We start from the raw sequence: 22,341 nt of genomic DNA on the forward strand, positions 1-22,341 counted from the left end.
CACCCCCAACCATCTTCTCCTCAGTCAACAAATTATATTTAAATGGAAATTAGTAGAGTTTTCATAACAAATACAGATAAAAATATTGTAATATTCATCGTTCCTGCGTTTCGGGCAAATTATAGACAATCATCAGAGCTACAATGCAGAAAGTAGTTAATGAGCATGTAATCAAATGGATAAAGATTTATTGAACAATCATAAATATTGTAGATATTATTGATAATGGTGCAAAAATACAATAAATGAATTATATTAGAAAAGATCGAGAAAATAAGTTCCGTACCTTTTGTAGATTTACATTTACTTTTTTTTCCACAAGATACTAAAATAAAAAGTAAAAAATCTCAAAAAAATATGAAGTAAAAATTAACTGATTATAGAAATTGATTTTACACTGTGACATAAATTCTTACGATGAGATGTAAATTCAGATACGTCAAAAACTAATATAAAATATGAACCAGTTGGAAGTCTTATTATTACTGAACATATTTAATAATGAAGAAAATAATAAAATAAAAACTAACAGGATCATAACTGAATAATAAAAAAAATAAATGTTGTAGGTTTAAAAGTTTAAAAAAATGTAATTTTAAGTAGGATATGAAGGCAATGTAGAAATGAAATTAAAAAGGATTAGTGAGATTTAAAAAAAAATGAACTACAATAAATTCGGATAAATTAATTTTCAATAAAATAAAGTGCTAAATTACATTACTTAGACATAATTCAAGAGTACAAAAATATTATAACTACTATAGATATTTATTTATGAATGTTTCATTCATAAATAAGGGTCTTATCTATAGGAATTTTAGCTATTAGTTTTAGCTATAGCTAATTTTTGCCCATCTCTAGTTACAGGTCAATTAATGTTAATGATTTTACTAATATATTTTTTATATTCAGTCAAACCATTGCAGTTTACACCACCAAGTTGAACCTGAGATTTTTTTTTTTTAATCTGTATTACTTTTAGATCCTAACATTATTGTTGAATCGTTTATAATATAATAAAACTACCCGTTTTAATTGTCAAATAGGAGGATGTATGGGCAATCATAATTATTTACTATCATAAGTTTGTTACCTTAGAGAACTCATGGAAGTTAAATTAAGCTGTCAAACTGCTATCTTGCGGAAGGCAATCATCTAGTCCAGGTCTGTCACAGGTCGTCCTGATTACCCTCGCTTTCACCACAACAAATCACCGTAGAGTTCCAACTGCTCAATTGCTAGTCATTAAGAAGTTTCAAATATTTCTTTAGGTAATCTAATTGATGCTGTTCACAAATTCTATCACTTATTAGTTGGTTATATCAAACTTTTCCAATTATTTAATGAATGATAGGAAAAGAGTATTTTTTGTTACATAAATTTTTACCGTGAAGGATCTTACAACAAGCAGTAGCATTGAATACCATTATGATCCCAGTGCTATTGAACAAAGAATGGTATTGAAGTCAGGTTCTCTTTACGATTTAGATAAGAATGGACCTACTCAACTAAATATTATAATATCAATTAGATAAGTCCAGACTCAACCTTGCTAAGAAAATCATATATAAAAGATATTAGAAATTAAAATTATAAAAATGAAACGTGAGATATGTGGATATTACATAAGGAATTTTGAAGCCAAGCGAAATAATAAATTAAATTATGCCCAAGAAAGCTGCTATAACTCGGAACATTATAATAAAGAATTAAAAAAGAGTTGAAGTTTTCATTTAAATAATATAATTGCTACTTATGATATTTATGAGAATATAATGAAATAAACATTCATTATTCATAATTTTCGCCTTCCAGAGTGTAAGCAAGTAATAGTTTGTGATTTTTCAAATTTAAATTATAATTTTTTTTTTATAAATAAATAATTCATATTTTATCCTTTATCATTTATCATTTATCATCAGACACTATTCCTTAAAACTTTTATCACAACTTGATAAAACAGAAATTGATGTTTTTGACCTGGGCAGAATAGCCTGGAGTTAGAGTTTTTTAAATTATATAGTTTCAAAGTTGTATTAAGTAGATTGTCCCTTAAGATGGCCGGATTGGCCGAAACGTCGGACTTATAAGAGAAATAAAAGGTTTTGAGACTATAATAGATACAATTTGAATTATTTTTTTTTTAAATTACCAGTCTCGAGAAAATATTAAGATTATAAATAAATAAGACTTAACCGTGTCCAGAATGAAGTGGTTAGAAACAGCCTTCAATAAGATAAAAGAAGAATTTTTATTGTTATTTTTAGAAATTAGCGCTAATGTTATGTTATAACTTTTATCATTATTTATTAAACTAGTTAAAGTAGAAGGAAAAATGTTTTTCATAAAAGAATGTAAGTATAGGCATAGGTTTCCTCCTCACATTATGTTACTGATAATTAACCTAGAAATGAAATTTAATAGTAAATTTATAATAAGTCAAAAGGATGTAAAATTATTTGACAAGTTGACAATGCAATTTATAATTAAAATTTATATTATAAATTTAAATTTAAGACAAGGTTATCGGCTAAAAAAAGATAATAAAAAGAAAAACAAATAAATAAAAAGTTGTGATAAAAGTTTTAAAGAATAGTGTCTGATGATAAATGATTTTGTTTTAAGTGAATATTTGACTATTTAGAAATTGATGTTTTAAACTTGGGCAGAATAGCATGGAGTTGGAGTTTTTTTAATTATATAGTTTCAAAGTTGTATTAAATAGATTGTCCCTGAAGATGGCCGGATTGGCCGAAACGTCGGACTTATAAGAGAAATAAAAGGTTTTGAGACTTTAATGGACTTTTAATGGACTAAAATTTTTAGACTTTTAATGGATACAATTTGAATTATTTATTTTAAAAAAAGAATGACCAGTCTCAAGAAAATATTAAGATTATAAATAAATTAAATTATAATATAAAAATGAATCTTACATAAATGAATTACCGCAATTAAATTGTTAGTAAAAAATATATAACCTTAGTTTTAATATTTTGTAATAGTATTTAAAAAAATATATATATTCAATGTGATCATATCTTACGAATACAATCCCAAATAGTCTATTTTCATCTTATACTTTTTAATGCTAGAAATCATAATTCTCGTGTGTCACATTTAACCTACCACAGGTGTTGTTAACTCAGCTAAGTTAAGGTTAAATCAACTCTTCTGTTATCATCCAGCTTCCATTAACACTAGGGTTATTTAAGAAGTGTGAAGACAATGATAGAAGACCAATAGACCAATCAGAAGACACTCAGGTTAGTCCAAGTTAATTACTTATATAGTGCACGAAGTTACAATCTGCCTTCCAATACCTTCTTGTTCTTCACTGAGGTGCTGTCACTGCTATAGGGTAACAGTTTATCGCTGGAGGAAGTCCCTACAGTCAATCGGGCAGCGTGTCCCTCATTTAAGTCAAGAAAAATAATTCTTGTGTGTTTGGTGTAAAACACTATTATAGAGACTGGGGAGTGGTATCTCTTACAATAAGGAAAAAATATCTTTAAATCATCTTTTCAAAATATACTCCTAAGAATTGCAGTGGATGCCCCTAGGTTTGTAAAAAATAGCTAATTGCATCAGCACTACAAATGGAATCAATTAAAGATTTCATCAAAACCTGTTCATAAAATTCCACTTCTAGTTAATAATTTATAATTTATTTTATAAATTTATAGTTATAATTTAGTTAATAATTGGTAATTCCAACCTCATCTCAAAGACTAAAGCCAAAGCTGCTGCAGGACATCGTAGTATGTGTGAATTCAAAAAAGCTATATGTAGTTATTCATGTGACTAATATTTTTTTTTCTTCGTAATTTTTATCAAATTTACTTTTTTCCCATTAGAAGTCAATTACTTATTTTGTTAAATTTATAAATGTCATTGTTTGTATTACTAACCTTCCTTTTTCTCCCTTCTTAAGAATTATTATTTTTATCTATTCATTTTATTTTATTTATATATATTTCGTTTGTAATTCATCGTTATTATTCCCTATCATTTATTATATATAGTGTAATTATATACAGGACTATACCTCCCTCCCCATAATCAATTGTTAAACCAAAAAAAATTTGTTATAGTATAGTATAAACATGTTATATAATTTATAATGTTATATAAAAACATGTAAGGCCCACCAGGCCAAACTGGTATTAAATACAATAATTTAAAATTTTTTTAAAAAACTGAAAGTTGTGCGATGCGTGTACCAGAGGTTTTACTAATATTATGATAAAAAAATAATCTGACTTAAATAATGAATTACCGAAATAAAGTTTTTGATAAAAAATGTATAACCTAAAGTTTACTTTTTTTCCAATTGCATTCCAAAAAACATGGATGATTATAAGCTTACGGATAAAACTCCACATCATTTATGTTCATCATATATTTTTGAGTGCTAGAAATGATAATTCTGGTGTGTACTCTTTTATAGCAGAAAAAAAAAAAAAAAATCTATTATACAGTTGTTTAAAATAAATGTATTAACTTTAATTTAACTATTCTAATTATAACTACTTACTAATACTTAATGTGATCATAAGCGTAATAATAGAATCCCAGATCGTTCTTTTTCTATTTCTGAAGGTATAAATCACTTTGGTGTGTTCGGTGTTACATTCTAAAATCCTCCTGTCCATTGGGTGATTACACTTCTCAAGCAATTTAGGAACAGTAGTGTCTAAATTGCAGACTGGAGGTCAGTATTCCTTTGGGCTAACCCTGGACTCGTTTGATAATGGCGATTGACTACACGCGAGCCCAAAGCGCGGAGCCAATCTTTGCATTAACTCGACAGCGCCTGAAAATAGGCAAGCCTTATTTCCAGCCGTGATAAGAAGGGAAGCAGCTCAAGGAGTTTTGGCATGCCCATTCCGCGAAATTCAAAACATCCTCAGATTTTGTAGTTTAAAAAAAGAACAAGGCTTGATAAAGTTTAAATATTTAATATGAATTTTAATCATAAGTTAAATAAAAATTTTGACCAATATGCAATTTGAAATAAATCAATTACAAACCTGACCTGAGTGTATGCAAGATTAAAAATAGGTTTTTCTGTATGAAAGTTGATAGTGTTAAGTTGATCTAAAAATAAAAAGTTTAAAAATTAATTAAATGGTGACAAAATAGGTAACTAGACATTAGCTTATTAATAATTAATATAATTCCCTATTAATTTATTGTTTCATAGGGTAATTTGACTTGTAATTGACCTACAATTGTAATTGTAAATGACCTGGGGAGAATAGACTGCAAAACGTTTTTTAAATAATGGGATGAGAGGTGTAAATTTATATTTAAGGTTTGTTAAATTATTAATAATATTGTTGTTGTTAAAATGATTACAAATATATATATAATAGGCTGTTAATTGTTGATTGTCCTTGAGGATGGCCGAATTGGCCGAAACTTTAGACTGTTGCTGATGTGGTGTGAGTGTTGAGACATAAATGGATACCAATTAATTTATTAAATAAATACCAGTCTCAAGAAATTGAAATGATTATACATAAATATTTATTTATACATTTATTTATTTACACTTCTCATGTTTAGTTAGTTCTTTTCGACACTGTGTAGAGAATAAAAACATCCTTCAAGATGCAACAAAATCCAAAACAGAAAAAATGAAGAATCATAAAGATCGTCAGAAACTTTAGATTTTTTGAAAACGTCCAAGAGACGTTTTGAAATTTAACCACTTACATATTATTGCCGATTTCCCTTTATAACTCAGCCATTTATTTATTTTTGGACTGATCCATGGAAAACGTGCTTAAAAGAGGTATTATTTTGTTCTGCTCTTATTCATGCCAAATGATTTCTGCTCATGCATTTATTTGTGTTATGGATTTAAAGGTTTAAATGCAATAATACCCGGGATTAAGAATAATTTCTTAAGTAAAAGAAAAAATAATCCTTCTGTAGTATAACCTATTATCATGGGTTCGCCCCACCTATACGCCCAACTACGCCAACCTATTTAACAGTCAGGTATCCACTTTAAATATGTTTGGAGTGTGTTGATTGGACAGAAAATTGATTTTATGCTTTATTCGGAACTGGGCCTGGTAGCTAGAATTGCAAGCAACAGTCGTATTTAATATGAATTCTAGACGATAAGCAATGAGCTTCATGTTAATCTTAGTACGATGTAGTGAAAATTTTACTCCTTGTGGAATTTAAACTCCCCTCTTCCCCATCGACCTCTAAAATGTGGATCTCCAAAAACCATAATTACGAATCTCGAGCATTGTTGACGTCAAAGATATCAGGTAAATTGTGAAATTTATCGAGTTTTTACTAAACAACACCATTACCCTCTGGATGGGTGAACTCAAACTCAGCGTTGTCAATAAGTACTTTTTTTTTTGTAGCTTTGTTTAGTAAATCTACCTCGTTGATACCAATTGTGTCCTTAAGTTAATTTACTAATCATTGATACTTCATCAAAGTTTTGGGATAAAAATAAGGACCAAAGACATTAGAGTTAAATGAAAATGTTAGGACATATAAGCTGTAACTTTAAATCGTATTTTATATAACTATAATATTGTATTTACAGCCGGTAAATATAATTCAAGTTATAGCATTGTCGCGTTTAAGATGGGCGTTAAGGTTTTAGGGCTTAGAAACGAGCGGATCTCTAAAATGTTAATAAACTCTGAACCAACGGGTAAACGTCCAAGAGGTAGACCGAAACGTTGATGGGAGGATTGCGTTAAAACTGATTTAGTGGAATTGGGTTTGGAGGGCATCACTAGAAGGATGTATGCAGAGAGCGTTTGGTGGTATCGGCAACGAACCTTCGGGTTAGGCCTTAATTAGGCCTTCATTATTATTATTATAATATTGTATTTTTTATATCTTCTAATGATTTAGTATTGAGATTTCTTATACAATAAACTTACTGTAATAAGTATTAGAAACATATTTAGCTTTTTATTTGTAATTTTTTAACACTTCACATGGCTACTACACGGATCCGTGTATCATGCGTCTAGCGCATGGTGCTCTCTACACGGATTCGTAATCGCGCACATCAGCATACAAACGCGTCAGTCTATTGCGGGCACTGTTCGCGAGAATTATTTTTGCTCTTGTTTCCTGTAATATAATATTCATTTTATACGTATTTAGAGGCGGTTTTTTATTTTCTTGTTTTTTCGCTATTCAATTAAGGTATACATTTTCAAACATGAATATTGAAGCTGGTCCATCAAAACGAAAGTCTGAAGGCAAAAATAAAACAAATACGAAGAAAAAGTTTAATTGTTTTATTTTATTAATTTATTTATTTTTATTTTATTAATTGTTTCTGTTTTTGTAATATGTTGCGCTTTTTTCCGTAATTATATAGTTGTAATAAATTTAATTTAAACTACTTACGTGTTTATGTTCTATTTCAACCAATTCAATATAAAATATAGATGGAATAATGATATTTATGGTAAACAGGGATTTGTGTAGTCGGCATTTACAGTGCTTATTTTTCTGACGGTGCCGGATACACGGATACGTGCAATAGTTATAAATATACCACAAAAAAAAAAAAAATTAATTGCTAATGAAGAATATTATTACTGCTGGAAACAAGAAAAAAAAATCGCATTTTTTTAAAGGCAATGAACGGGTTAAAGATTTTTCTTATCTATGATTCACTATTCAAAAGTCTAAAGTTTCTGATTTATTAATCAAAATGAAACATTTTGTAAGGTAGAATATAAACATTTTTGCTGATATATACCTATTTTTTCAACTAAGAAACTATATTTAGATATACCTAATATTTGGTAATGATTATGTGCAATAAGAATATCCTTTACTTCTATGTGAGTAAAATTCAATCGATGATACTAATAAAAGGCAATGTAATAACGTCACTTTAACCTGAAATCCATTTCAGGATAAACGATTTTAAAATGTGACATAAAATATGTGTGTTATTCCTAGCCTTTAGTTATTATGTATTTATAAACATTATTTAGTAAGATAACTATAAAAAGTGGGTTAAAACACGATGTATTATTTAGTTTAGGATTGAGGTTAATTTTCAACCTTAAATATTTTTAAATAAATTTAAAAAAAAAAAAGTTAAACACACGCTGAGCTCGACTACACTTAAGCAGTTTTGTTTGTGAATTTTCCCTCGTCAAATATTTTAATTTCATAATTTTGTTATGTTCCTGTAAAATTATGTTATTTTACATAATTTTAATGTATTAAAGTTTCATCTGATAAGTTCTTTTAGTTTGGATGCATAGTAATTTTCTAAAATATTTACAGATCTGTATATGCATAGGTCTTAGGCATTTTATCCTCAATTAAATTAATATATTGTAAAACAAACATTGTATTCAATTGTAATCAACTTTCCATTTTTAGACTTGTTCCTTCCGATCATTTCCATTCTAAGATCAATTTATATCTTAACAACTTTACTAGTACTTTCCGTGCTAGCACTCCCTACATCATCTACATGATATACAATAGAGGTCGGCTCCGGAAATAGTGGAGAAACTGTTAAGTCATAAGGCACAAATCATTTCATCTTATCTGGCCAAGGCAAAGGACAAAGGTCAAATTGGTCCCATTCCCTTGAATAGTAATAACAACTGTAGCAGTGTGGTATCAGCTATCATTAATTATTCAATCTTTCTTCCTTTAACTGGGTGTGTCAGAGCCCCATGGTTCCGAGGGTATATAATTCTTGATTACTTTAATGAAGACTATGTATAATTACTAGTCAAAATTAATGAGTCCACCAAGTATAGGCATGAGAATTACAAACAGGTAGCTGTTTCAAAACGTTAAAAAAATTAATTTTTCATTCAGAGCTCTATATCTTTAAAACTACCAACAACATTAGAAAATCTAATACAACATCATTTAAAGTAGAGTAAATTTGCTAAAATAAGAGCCGTAATAGAGCTATTTATGTTCAATAGTTACTGAGATACTTTAAAAAGCAATATTTCATAAAAATCAGTAGATAGTTGAGACAGACTTTTTTGATTCATGAAAAAATAGATTTCAGGAACCATAAGACATACAGATGTCTGCCAGAACAAATTAGCTTATTTTAGCAAATTTGCTCTACTTTAAATGATTTTTCTAATTTTTTCTAGTGTTGTTGGTAGTTTTAAAGTTATAGAGCTCCCAATGGAAAGTTAATTTTTTTTTAACGTTTAGAAACAACCGTAATTTTTTATTCCTCCTATCTATTCTAGGTAGACTCATCAATTTTGACTAGTAATCATACATAATTTTCATTAAAGCACAAATTTAAATAACTGCCTTTTTTTCTCTTCTTGGGCTCTTGTACTATCTGACCTACCGACATATATTAAGCCTTATCAAAGCAACAGAATTGTTCTCTATATTCTGTAATTCAGAAGTTAACTTTCTACTGTATAACTTAATAATCCATCTTTTATTTTTGTATCTTATATTTATATCTTTTATTTATAATTAATTTATTTTTTAAATTATATAACTTCACTATCCATCTTTTAACGTTTACACTTTATATTTATATTTCTTATATTCTCCGATACTTCTACCTCATACTTACATTTATTAATTTATAATTAATACTTTTATTATATAAATTTACTCCCTTACAAAGTACTGAACCCCTTACCCTTCACGGGTTGTAGTGGAACAGATTTTAATTTTTAATTATATAAAATTACACCACCTTTGTACTTCTATTCAATTTAGTATATTTTATTTTCACTGCATTGTTATTTATTGTATGCATTCTTTTAATTTTATTTCATTTTTGTATTTTATCTATATATTTGCTTATATAATTTCTCCCCCTTATTATGTATATCAGTCTGCCTATATTTAATATTTTCTCAAATTTCTTAATATTATCCTTATTTCCGCATTCTTTCATAATTTTTTTTGTTTTCAAATACAACATATTTGTCAACTGCCAATTCCCCCATTACTCTATCCTGTAGGTTCTTCGCATCCGCCTTCAACTTATTCTTGAGCGTACCTCCTCCTTTCAGTAAGGTGGACGACCATTATTTATTCCCTTATTTTCTGTATTTTATTGTTTACTGTATTTTTTTATATCTCTTTTTTATATACTTTTTTATTATTTCCGTTTTCATTAATTTTCTAATACCTTTTTGTTATACTTGTTTATTTATACTTTTCACCTTTCATCTTTTACATTTTACATACGTTCAATCAACGATCTACCAATAAGAAAATAAATGTTCATATGTTACCGTGGTTGTTATGGCAATAGATTAAACACTTAAAAATTAGACAATGGAAAACTGCTGCCATAACGACCTCAGAAATAAGAAAACGTAGTAACATAGTAACAATTTTTTACGTAAACTATTAATCAAAATATAGCAAGGATAAGTATATTGGAAGTATTATATCAGTACCTACCATAAAGAAGTCTAGTGAATCAGGTAAACAGTTATTCTCCGTTGATGCGGATATTGTGAATAATGTAGAAACAAGTGAAATTCAGTTTTGAACTTTAAGTTGGGTGGTAAGTGAATGGTATGTGATGCATGTACCGCACCATTTTTTTCGTACTTATCAAAATAATTTATTAATAAAATTATCATATTATAATAATTATTATTATCGCTGAAACTTACAAAACTTTCCTTTTAATAAGAAATTCTTATATTTGATGGAGAGTTATTAAAAAACTACCATTTTTCGATTTTACATTCGTAACTGAAGCTGTTTATTTTTGTGAGATTAAACTTCCTCATACTATCTAAATAGGGATGGAGGGATAAATTATCCTTTATGAATGTATAGGAAATTCCACTTTTAGTTATTCAAAAATCAAGTTAGGAGGCCTTACAAGTTAGGAGGCCAAATGGTAATTGAAATATGGGTTTAAAGTTGGTAACCAAAAATTTAATTATTAATTAATAGACAAGTAATAGTATAATATTATATAATAGGTAATTTTCTGAGAGGTAAACTTTGACGTAGATTGAAGGATTGTTAAGGGTGATGTGGATTTCTGTCTTCCCGAGGAATTGAAGACGCAATTAAGTGGAAAATTGTATTGGGCATCGCTAAGCCTTTTATTATCAATATAGAGAATTAGAAACTTAAATTTTGGGATGAAACAAGAACTTTTTGTGTGTGTATAAATGTAAGGACGTTTAGTCGCGTTTATCTTCCCTACTTGTCATTCAACTGATTAAGAACTAATAATAGAACGTAACTGTCCTTAACAAGTACTCGCAAGACCTGGATTCCCTCAACAAGGCCGTTTTCAATTACAGTATTCCTACCCTAACGTGTATTTATCTTGGGAGTAAATAACATTTTACCAGCATGGCATGTACCAGCTCCGGAAATGGAGGAAAGACCCCATAAGACACAAGCTAGTAATCAGTTCTTCTTATCGGGACGAGAACAAAGGACAGAGGTGGCTTGTTCTGCCTCTGGGAACGACCCATATAGCCCTCAAGACCCCTGGACATTTATTAAAGTACATTTATCAAAGGTGGACTTAGCGTGCTGAGGGTGCTCAAGCGTACTCTGATCGATAGGCTAAGGTCCCAAGTCGACCACTGACCCCCTTCTTCACTTCTTATAGGCCTATTCACAAACTCTCTTTCAGTTATGTGTCAGTGGTGTTTTTAGAACGCCACATAAACCGTGTATGCTTACAGGTATTTCTTAAATTCTCTAAAGCAAGGAAATGCGTTGAGACCAGTTTCTATGCTGTTATTTGAGAGGGGGAAACTTTACAGTTTTGTTTATTATTTGGAGTAACTATACCGAATTAGAAAGGAAATCGATTTTAATGAAACGTTTTTCGGTATCATTTTCCGGTGTAGAATGGGATTATTATATTTAAGTGTGAAACCCTGAATGCATGATAATATCGATAACTGTCCGGTATGTAACTCTGAAGAAAAGGAAGATACTATTCACTTCTTGGGAACCTGTCATAAGTACTAGTACTGGTATTTGGTGGGGGGTACAAGTCCAGCAAGTGGGCCTAGTGGTCCTTTTTGCCAACCCCTGGCGGCTACCTGGGTTGCCGTCGTGTACTAACCAAGGTCGGAGTGTCAAGATTCATTCCTCGGGACCGCAGAAAAATGAATAATGAACTACCACAGGTGGGAATCGAACCCACAACGTTTCGAACCGAGCGCACTGGGACCTGTTCTCCAACCCGCACGTCCGTCACGTCCCTCTGTCATAAGTATAGTGAAATTAGAATATAATATTTCGAGCAGAGCACCTGTTCTCCGGAACAATTACTCAGTTTATTAAAAGGTTCTAATTGGAGAGCTTTTAGCAGCTATGTACGACGGGCTACACTAGAAAGAGCTCAGTTGGTCAACATGGGATCAATGTCATATCACAGTTTGATATTATTGTTTTCTTGCTGTTTTAACATAAAAACTATATTTGTTGTTCTAAATTACTGATTTGTTGATTTTTAAAGCATATAATGTTGGTTATTTAGTCACAATTGCGCACAGGCTTCAACAGATGGATTTTTTTCATTGCCAATGTACTCTTAAACAATTAAATGGATCCATTTTTATATTTTATTTTCAAATAAACACATTTCATTCATTCATAACTACAAAATTGATTTTCTTAATTTGTATTCTTTTTTTACTTGATATGGGTCTAGATCTGCCAAAATCATGAAATAATAACTCCAATAATTATTATTTGTAAAAGAGTTATTCTTCAACAAATAAAGTTATTATCAATTATATTGGAGGAATTTAATTATGAGCTTCTCACTAAATGATTAAGTAGAGGAACGGAATGCGATCAATGATTTTAATGAGGCCCTATTAGAATTCCAAACTCTTTTATTCCTCGATTGGAAGAGATAGACGAATTGACGGGGAAGAAGAACTGAAAAGAAATTTTCTCTACAACAATCATTTCATCATTAAAATCGAAATTATGCAATTTAATTTTCTGCTCGATAGTATTTAGTAATAAAAAACAAAAACCTGGTCATGCAAAGAATAATCTATTTAACATAGGTCAAGTTGGCGTGTGGATTAAGACCTTAATGTATCAAGATATGGCTTAAATATCCTTTCAAAATAAAGTAGTTAATTTCAAAGAAACTCTTAAATGTTAATATAATGAATGCACTTTGGTTATTCTAAGAATTAAGGAAATATTCACTCACCTTCAAGGTTTATTTAGTGCAGATATTCCAATCTTCGGAAACTCTGAAAAAATAGAAATATGTTAGATGAAATGTTTATCATATTAAGAACATTTAACTAAGGAAAACGTTTATGTGCCTACATTTACATTTTTACCCTAATTATATGTAATTTAGGTTTAAACAAAATTATGAAAACAAGATAGAAAAAATATAATTTATTTTTAAAACATTCAATATCTTCCTAATATATAGTAAATTGAAATTCTATCATTCACAATCTAAATTTATTCAACTATAATAAAAAGTAATCAAATTTTAAATTAAGTTATACTATTAAAGAACACGAGGAGATATTCCAAAACTTAAACAATAGAATAAAACATTATTAAATTTATACGAAGAATTTTAAAAATATTAAAGGTATATTGTTAGGTGTACTAAATAGTCATATATCTTGTTTGAATACATACGAAATTTAAAACAAGACATCTACCTATCTACGTAACTAAAAAATATGAATAAAGTGTTAAATTTCAAATTTAATAACGAAACAATAGGTCAACAATATGTTGACGTCATGAACAAAATTAATATTAGTAATTAACTGAGTAACTGACCAAATAGAAACTAACAATAGTGTGGATAGAATTGAATGCATTGAAGCTATATGCATTTCGAAGATATACATAACTGGTATAGTACGATAGGAAGTAGGCTAAAAGTAGTTAAATTATTTTTTTATGGTGATGCAATTAAAAAATAATTGCGTTAAATTTGTAAGATTAAAATATCAATAACAGGATGACAATAAAAAATTGAAAATAATAAAAAAAAAAAATGGACAAAATTTAGATAATTTATGATATAATATATATAACATGTAAAGATAAATATGAATAAACGTATGACTTTTCTCAAAATGGTAAATTTTAATCCATAATCAGGCATATAACTGATAAAGAATGATTTATAAAATAAATATGTTAATAATTTAGGTTCAATTGATTCAATCAAACAGATAAATTTATTAATTAAAGTGCATTGAAAAATCGTCCATGCTTAAATGTCTTTATTTATAAACAAACATAAGTGACAATGTTTCGAGGCCATCAGGTGGACTACAAGTTAACTCGTTTATGCAATTTATAGATCAATAAAAAGCTTAAATAGTTACCTCTCATTGTTGCTTGCTACTAATTTATTTGTATCCCTATTTATTCCTCTCCTTATATAGTCCACAAAATAAAAATAAAATGTTATATATTTTTGCCCACAATTATTAAAAAATTACATATTTAAAAAAAAAAAAGATTTTTTCATTAAGTGATGATTGATGATATGGCAATTAGCCCGAAACGTAGTCACTTAAAATTGATTATGAGTAAAGAAATTTAAACGTGGAAGATTTTTTCACTACACCTTACTTAAGAAATAAATATAATTTTAGTAGTTTAATTGGTTGATGATGTTATAAACTTATTTTAATGACAAACATATTGTAGATGGGGGACAAAATATTGTCCAGTCCGAAACGTTGATCATAATAAGCAAATTAAGTATATTGATGAGAACTTTGAAGGGGTATCCTTTAAATATAATAACATAATAAATGTAGTTTTGATTTAGTTTTAAGGAAGGAATTATGCTAGAAAAAAAGGATGCATTTATCACATGACATTTGTGAATCACAGAGCTTCCGATAACACTTATCGTGCCCTAAGCCAAAACAGTAATTATCATTTCTAGAAAAATTCCAAACTCTTCGTTCTAATATTACAACTATTAGAAAACAATTTAATGAATTAATTACAACATATGTATGTAATAAATTTATAGCATTTTCTCAAGAATTTATTATATATATTTTTATTTTATAGTAATAATGCAATGTCTTATTCAGTTATTTAATAAAAAAAAGGTTTTTCTTCGAAGTCGTATTAACTTCTTATAAAAATAATCTTTTTTTTAATCCTTTTTTAATTTTTTATTTTGGCTGGCGGCTTATCGAACTAAAAAAACTGAATATGACATTGTATTTATTTATGAAATTATTTAATTCATGGTATTATAAATCGATATCAGACTAGAAATGTTTTATAATATTAAGCCTGGCATTACTTTCTTATAAGAATTTTTTTTATATAACATGTTTTTATTTTATTATTTTTTTTTTTGGCTCGTGGCCTATCAAATGAAAGTAACTCTGAACAAGATGTTTTATTAATATATTATTTCATGTATGTATAAATATTTAATTCATGGCATTATAAATTGATGTTAAACCTGAAATATTTCACAATATCAAGACTCTCATTATCTAATCTTTTTTTTCTGCGGTTTTTCATTTTTTGGGCTAGTGGCCTATCGAACTAAAACAGTATATGATGTTAAAAAACATTGTTTTATAAGTTTGTTGAGAAAAAAAATTAATTATTTATTTATGATTTTATAAATTATTTAATTTATAAATCAAACAAACTTTCAGAAGCCATTAATAGGCAAGGACTGACTTTATCCCAAGAGACAATTCTGAGCTTTTCTTAAAACGCCTTTTTTATTCCCAGATTGTTGCTGTCATTTTTTTTCATTAACTAATTTTATTCTTTAATGGAAGAGTATTTACTAATACATTAATACTCGTGGAATTAATTCTTCCTTTTTATTATCTCTATTTCTTATTTAATTTTCTTCGACGTTTCAGGTTCATTTCTCCATTTTCAGGATTACATTATCTATAATTTTAACTTTTTTTTTATATCTAGAACAATAATTTTTTTTAATATATTATTATTTATATATAGCGAGTTTTCTACAAGTAACAGATTTTAACTAACATATTTAATACTATAAATGCCTTTTCTTCAATTCCCAGGTAAATTAAATCTATATAATTATATTTTATCCTAATATTACATGGAAACTTATCCTGGTTAAACCTGGTCTGTACGATCAATTGACAATGGACTGAATTTCTTTGATCTCTACTTTCCATTATTTGATGATATTGATCTGTTGTTTGTATCTTTCATTATGTCTAAGCTGTGTTTATTACTATTATTTTATTTTTTGTATCTGCTTTAATATTTACATCGTTTTTAATGTGTTTTGTTATATAAATTGCCTCTTTAAATCTTTTATTTCTTGTACCTATTTCATTTTCTGCAATTTAAGGAAATACTCTGGGAGTGATGTTATTTTTATGTTTTAACGGTGTTAATAGTTATTTTAGAGTATAAACGGTAATAACAAAAAGTATTGTTTTAAATATTAAAAAAAAGGTTAAAATTAAAGGTAATGTAATCCTGATGATGGAGAAAGGGCAGCTAAACTTTTAAGAAGATTGAATAAGAGAGAAGGACAATAAATAGGAATAATTGATTCACAAGTATTAATATATTATATTATTTGATTCACAAGTATTAACATATTTTTTTTTTTACTATTGATTGAACAAAAGATGCGTATGTCAAACCCAGACAAACCCATTGTCAACAGAAAATTGAATTTACCAAACCAAGACTTGAAGGTGGTTTGTTCAGCATTACAATTCTAATCTACCCATTTCATTCTATTCACCCAAATACCTGCCGTATAATTAACAGATGCAAATATTTTAGAAAATAAAAATTCAACGGTTTTATCGTAAAAATAATAAAAAAATGATTTTGTTACTGTGTAACGAGATACTAAGAATTGTTAATTATAAAACAAAGTTTAAGCAACCTAAAGATGTGAGATTGAAATCACGTCTCCATAAAATTCAGCTGATTCTAACTGTCAGGAACATGCACAGTCCGTTTTTTTCATTCTAAAATTTGAACTTCGCCGAAATAAAGATAATTGAAGAGTTGCCTCTAAAAACGTTTCTTCAAACTCTTCAGGAATCAGAAATCAAACATCCTGCCTTAAATCAACATTTTTTTCAGTGGTCTAACCCTGAAAAAATGTTTGCTATATTTCATAATTAAAACCTTTTTAGAAGAAGTCCTTCAATAATACATTTTCTTTTATCCCCCTTGTCACTCTGGTGTGCCATTCAAGTCTCTTTGCCTCTCTCCCGCATCTATAACTCTTAATGTTTCTATTGTCCCCTAATCACGGAGTTGAGGGTATGAGTGATTTCCGCTCAGATCTCTATTTATATACTGAGTATACCTAGACGTTGCTGTTATTGTTGCCATTCTTAAAAGAATAATTTTGCTTGGATTGGTAAAAAAAAAAATGTTGCTAAATATTAAGTCCTATTTATAACGAATAAGATTATTATTTTTTTTTTTTCGGCCAAGACTCCCATTGGAGTCCTATACTGCCTAACTATGGTTGGGAGCCAAAGTTCTTCATTTTGTGAGACCGCCGCTCACTGAAAAAAGTCATCGTCCCTGACCGGTTTCGAAGCGGCACCGCCAATAGACGTCAAATTGGTAAGACTGTGTTTTAACCACTGAGCTATGGGCGGCCCGCTTTTTTATGTTATGAAGTTTCATAATTTTATAACTCTTTTAGTATTAATTACTGATTCGTATATTATTTTATATATATCGTATATCGTATTTTTTTTTCTTTTTTTTTTTTATGTTGAATCCATTTTCCAGTGATTTTATTTTTGTTTACTGTACTGTAACATGTATTGGAACAGTAAACAAAAACATTTCCTTGGGACTTGGGAAATGTCAATTTCTAGGAGTAAATGGAATTGAAAGAAAAGTACAACAGGATTATTTTTATCTAAAATAATATCCCTCAACTTCAACATATTTCTCCCTATTCCCAAAAAACTTTTTATCCCCAGTCCGAAGAAACTTTTTAGCTTTAAATCACGTAACTTTTTGTATTACACTGACAAACTTTGTTTTGTTTTTTAACTTTTAACTAAAAATGAGATATAAGTGTTCTATACAGCCTGCCCACCAGAACTGCTCCTCAAAGGTAAAAATGTAAAATGGAATCCTGCCAGTGAAACAGTAAGATACCTGAGAATTCACCTCGATCGCCGCCTTACCTGGAACCCCCATAACAACATCAAACTAACTCAAAATCAAAACCAGAAACAGCTATTTTTATTTTTAAAACGACTCTCAGGCCACCTCTAATGTATGGCTGTGAAGTCTGGAGTGCGGCATCTTTTACGAAAAGGGAAAAAATAATCTTTTCAAAATAAAGTAAGTATTGCAGTGGATGCTCCTTGGTTTGTAAGAAACAGCCAATGACATCGGGAATTACAAATAGAGACACTAGATAATTACATTAAAATAAGGTTAATGAAGTTCCACTCCCAGTTACCTACAGTTTAAGGAGAAGTCACATATAACTTGGGAAACCCAGCCACAAGCCGAAGACTTGAAGCCCAGGTTGCAGCATCCTGGACATCCTGTCATCAATTCTATATTTATCAGTCTGTTATTGTTATTCTAAAATTTTATTTTATCTTAATTTATTTTTTTTTCCCTTCATCTTTTTCTTAAATTCACTTTCTTTTTTTCCATTAGAAGTTAATTATTTATTTTGTTAAATTGATAAATCTCGTTGTTTTTGTAATTAAATTTTATATTTTATTACGAATTATTATTTTAATCTATTTATTTTAACTTAATTTTTTTTATTTATACATTGTATGTAGTTAGGGGTGTCTTTTGTATGAGACTATACTCGCTTATAATTAATTGTAAAAAAAGTACCTCTTTCATTAACCATGCAAGCCTATGAGGCCGGTCTGGTGTTAAATGAATAAATAAAAATACACCCTAAGAATGTAAGCAACATTTAAATTTTAACAATTTTTCCTTTTTGTCCTATTTCATTGATGTCACAAGTTATTAGTCATAGTTAAGATGGGGATATTATGGATCAAAAAATCTTGTGGCGAAACACTAATAGAATCAGATTACAAACATGTAGACAAATCCATGACCTCTAACATTTATGTAGTGCCATGACCACTTTAGAACACTCTTCAACTTTACCACCCTGCAATCTAAGGTCATTGTGCAGCTCCTCCTTGAGGATTTAGCATATCTCGGGAGTGATAGCGTTTTCCAACGAAAAGATTAAGCGCGAGACGACGGCTTAGAAGAGCGGGCAGTCGATATGGGAGGCACGAAACACTGTTTAGCATACCGGGGGTGAATGTCCATTTGCTGGTCCCATGGAAACCCCATGGCTGCCACGGTTAACAGACAGTTACTCAGCCGAGGGGGTGGATGATGCCATTATTTTGTTGTCATGCTATCCAATCCCTTGTCCAGTCTAAGAACCAATGCCCATGAAGTCAGATTAAAAAAAAAATCGATTCAAATTATTATTGAAAGAAAAATCAGCTCCAGAAAAGAATGGAATTATGAACAAAGCCCTCAACATTTATGCTAACAACAAAGTATTTTATAAACATTAGCATAATCAATACATAAAAAACGTAATGAATAGCAATCAAAAAGACTATGGAAGAAATATTAATTTCTTTTCCAAGGAAAAATGAACCACATAAAGTCCATATTTGTTTAATTTTACAAATTAAATTAATAACTTATACGCTAACATGAAAGACAAAAAAGATAAAAATTAAAATGAGGAAGTATTTCATAAAAGTAACTGTCTGGACTACCCTGGAATATACTAAGGAGATAGGAACATTTATAAAAGACAGAATTTACCATCATATTGATAATTGCAAGAATAAAAATAGTCTATAATAAAAAAAAAAATATATTACTCCATTACTAGGACATATTTTTTATTGTAATGACGTTAAAATACTCTACTGAGCGAAAAATTTTCCGAGAAGAAAGCTTTTAGAAACAATATCAATAGCTCAAAATCTAAATAATGCAATAAATTATAAAACAGGAACAAGGTATTTAATTGAACATATGCCGAAATCTTAATAAGTTAGAGAAACTACTCCTTAAATTTCAAAATAAAAGGTAGTAAGGAAATCAAGGATAGCTATTTTTTGTGATGGGGAATGGGGATTATTAATTTTTTAAAAATAAAATAAATATTCACCAGCACAGGTGGGAATCGAACTCACAACCTTCTGAACCAAAATTTTTTTAAATAAAATAAATATTCACCAGCCCAGGTGGGAATCGAACTCACAACCTTCTGAACAAAATTTTTTTTAAAATAAAATAAATATTCACCAGCCCAGGTGGGAATCGAACTCACAACCTTCTGAACAAAATTTTTTTTTAAATAAAATAAATATTCACCAGCCCAGGTGGGAATCGAACTCACAACCTTCTGAACCAAACGCTATCGCTATGGGACCCTCGCCCCAGCCCACTCAGCTATCTGGTCCTCAAATTATTAATTTTAATTAATTGTCGTATTCTGTATTATTAGATTGTTATAATTTTGCTCATTGGCATTATTTTTGTGCAATCATTTATTTTAATTTATATCAATAATAATAAAAAATCACTATTATAAAGTAAATTCAATTGCTTATAAAATGAGTTCATTTCGTCTTGATAATAACAATATTTGGTGGCTCCAGAAAAATATGAATTCTAATGGATGGTAATTTAATATAACTCTACGAATTTTAGGACTCCTATTGCCTGCCAACCTTTAGGGATAAGAAAAGAAATGTCAAAACTTCCCTCATTTAATAAGCTTCTTGTTTTTACATTTGAATTTGTCTGAACTGTAATAAAAGGCCTGTGAAATGAACCATTCATAAGAAAAACTTATCGCAAACAAATTTAAAAAAATCCCCAATACAAGGATTAATGAGAAATCACTTATTTCAGTTTGGAGTTGGTTGGTATTTCTACTGTCACCTTCAAAGTCATTCAGTCATTCACTTTAATAATAAATAAGAATATTATTATTACTGCAATATTTTTACTGCATTCAGTACTATCATTGCATATAATGGGTGAAAAAAAGAAATTGAACGAATCAATTTTCAAGAAACAATTTTTTTTTAGAGTTGAAATTATTTTACCTGGTACTTTTTAACTTCTTTTATAATTTTTATTTTGCGATGTAGCTCAAAAAACTAGACTTCATGACTATCTTTAAAATGTTTTTACTCTTTGAAGTAGAAAGCTTTTGTTATATATTCAAATGTTATGAAATCATTCTCTTCTAAAAATGCCTTTATTGTTTTTGTATTTTTAGGTAAAATATACTACTAAATAAACCTTATTCGGTCTTCTAAAAACGATCACAAAATAGTTTTTAAAAGTGACAAAGAAAAGACGTATTGTCTACAATTACACAACCAGAAACAAACAGACGAAAAACAGTTGATTGACCCGGTATTGTGAATAAGTTATGATCAATACAGCTGGCCAGTTTCGATAAAACCCCGCATTCAACCTCTCATCATCCTATTACTTACAGTTAACTTTTTCAGTCGGTAGAAAGATTTATTCCCAATGGACAGACTTATTGCTTATAACCATAAATCACGTTTGGAAATTCACGTTTTGAAATATTTGAATTTCAATTTTAACTTCAAAGGTTTGTAACCAATCTAATCCGAACCAGATATCAATCCTTGCATTTTAACCTCTCTAACCACTCAAACCCATTAGTTTCTAATCTTGCTTCCTCTTTTATTCCGGACAAAAAAAATCAAAGCATTAGAGTGCTTCCAATGGGTGGGTAGTTTCTCTACACACCTATAAACCACTCCATTTTAACTAAGATCAATATACTGAATGTGTCAGTTGTAAATTTCAATAAAGATATTAAAAAAAAAACTTCAAAGGAGCTAGAAACAACATTTTGAAATAAATTTATGATAGACAAAGGACGCCACTTTTTAACGTTTTATTTTTTTGAAAGGAAGCAAGTTAACAACCAAACTTACAGATAATGAGGTGTATGAAGTAAGAATAAATGATAAAAATAAAAACAGATAGTGTTCTAGTAAATAAATATTATGTTTATTTTTTAATTTCCTTGAAATCAGATTTTCACAATTATCTAAAAGTTTAAGGACAAACAAAACAAGATAACAACCTTAATTGAGAGAAACATAAAAATATAAATAAAAATAAAATAAACAAACATAGAAATATACAATAAAATAAATTAAGATGATAGTAGTTGAAGATAATATATAATATTGTAGAGGTAAACATTATACAAAATAAATAATAAAAAAAAACCCAACAAAAAACAGTGTTCAAGGAAATTATAAAATGAACATAATATTT

General features: G+C 28.8%; 1 protein-coding gene across 2 annotated transcripts in view; it reads right to left on the reverse strand.

Moving 5' to 3' along the window:
• LOC106691089 (uncharacterized) overlaps nucleotides 1-13,247 on the reverse strand; it is a 100,196-nt gene extending 86,949 nt beyond the window's left edge. For both annotated transcript variants that reach the window (XM_067050697.1, XM_067050696.1), the window contains exon 1: nucleotides 13,193-13,247. The gene's annotated coding sequence lies outside the window, so the exon portion shown is untranslated. The remainder of the gene's footprint in view (nucleotides 1-13,192) is intronic.
• Nucleotides 13,248-22,341: the final 9,094 nt, after the last annotated feature.

The sequence above is a fragment of the Halyomorpha halys genome, unplaced genomic scaffold (assembly GCF_000696795.3).
Source record: "Halyomorpha halys isolate HHAL.00 unplaced genomic scaffold, Hhal_1.1 Scaffold2076.1, whole genome shotgun sequence".
Classification (NCBI taxonomy): Eukaryota; Metazoa; Arthropoda; class Insecta; order Hemiptera; family Pentatomidae; genus Halyomorpha; species Halyomorpha halys.